The sequence below is a fragment of the Cynara cardunculus genome, assembly GCF_001531365.2.
Source record: "Cynara cardunculus var. scolymus isolate 2C chromosome LG 8, CcrdV1, whole genome shotgun sequence".
NCBI classification, from domain to species: domain Eukaryota; kingdom Viridiplantae; phylum Streptophyta; class Magnoliopsida; order Asterales; family Asteraceae; genus Cynara; species Cynara cardunculus.
In genome coordinates, this window is record NC_037535.1 from 13,257,420 (window position 1) to 13,259,407 (window position 1,988).

Consider the following 1,988-nt stretch of genomic DNA (forward strand, 5'->3'; position numbering starts at 1 on the left):
CCCCCTAGTGTAGCAACAGGGCATAGGTAGCAAAAGTAAATAGCACTTAAAGATATTGTCATTACATACAAATGCCAGATTACACACCTGTCAGTAATCTCATGATCATAATGTGCATGTGCATATATCAGCTCACACCTCCACATCCTCCCAACTTTATACCATCCTATGAAAGGATAATATTTTATCATTTCAACAGTATATGATCTAATWTAGGACAGAAACCATGAACATCARAGGTTTAAGCATATAAAGGTAAATTAAGGAAAAAATTGAAAACAGAAAGAGCAGCAGGCCCATACCAGAAAGAGACAGGAACAGAATTATGGTAGCAAAAGAAACCCATAACTATGATGATACCTCAAATACCGATAGGAATCCTGTYATACATGCTTTATTTTGTTATTCATTGGCCTTACTGAGAGACTGCTCTGTCTTTTCAACATATACTAAAAAAAATGGCATACAACACATGTACCTGGACACCTGAAACAAGTGAACCTGCAAGTACACCACAGCTCCAAAAATTTAATTCTCCCAAAAATTTAAAGAATTTGCATCCCTTTTGGCAGCTGAAATTCAGTCTTTTTAAACCCCACAGCTCCAAGTTACTGTTTTATAAAATTAAACAACATTCAATTATAGTAAATTTAATCCCATAGTTAAAGAAAAAAATTGAAAAGAAACTCAGGTCTTAGAGGTTGTTTACCAATTGAAAAGCAAAATCTTGATCCTTCATGTTTCTTTCATTTGCAAGAAATCTGCATTTTTGATGTGGCCTATTGGAAACAAAATGAGGTTTTACCTATCCAAGATGACAAAACAGACCCTAAGTCCAGAAAGCTTCAGCAGGACAAGAAGAACCAAAACGATTTGAAGTACCTGTAAGCACACAAGACTATTTCAACAGTCGGCATGGCAGCTGGTGGCCTCACAAACGATTCCTGATAAGATGTATCATATTGATATGAGCATTTGGGCCTTGCTATTCCCTACAAAGRTAAAATGGAAAGAAATATCAATTCTAGTTTTTGTAATTCAGTTGAAGCATATGTGACATCCACACACTTATTTGTTTAAAAGAGGAGAAAAGAGACCTTTTTTGTTTTGCTTTGTTTCTAATGTCTTTAGATAAAATCTCATAATACCCTGTGTTTTCTTTCTCCTGTATAAGCAAAAGAATATTCATCAGCTGATTGTATTTAAATGAAGTGAATAATTGACATAATCGATATAAACATATTACTAATATTTGAATTTTTTGGATATAAGCAGACAAGCAAAGGGCATAGAAAGAAAATATCAACCTTTAGTTATCTTAATATTGTAAGTTGAGATTACTTTACCCATAAAAAGTAGCTTCATGAAGAAAAGATACCTATTTTTTTCCAGTTCTTGCCATTGAATTGCTGAACAGCTTTACATAACGTATAAGGGGGCATTCTTCATCATTTCAGAACCATAAATTAGAAACTAAGGCCAATAGTCTAAGGTATAAGGTTTTATGTCTATGAGATTGAAAGGGGACAACCCAACRCATAGTTTGGAATAATCTACATACTTGCAGAACTTATCGTATCWTCCTTTTTATGTGATTCATCTTCACTTAATAAAATTCAGGGTGGAATCAATTGAGAATGAGAACATAAGAACTCAATAGTAATGATTCGAGTATTAAGAGAAGGTTTATGAATCCGCTTCAAAAAGAAATATTAAGAAACTTAAACATCCCGTATGTGTGCATCAATATTCAAAAATCAAAAAACAATTCAGACCGTAACATATGAATTGAACCAAAATCAATTAAAAATAAAATCTAATACCCTAATACGCTCTGACAATAGTAATTCAATAAAAAATAAACTCACAATCGATTCTAAACAAAACTGAAGAACAAAAATAGTATAAGTATTAATGGAATAATGGAATCAGTATAGCAAAATCAAGGTCCATATCTTCTGTTTGTGATTCGGAGGGTGTAATTTGAT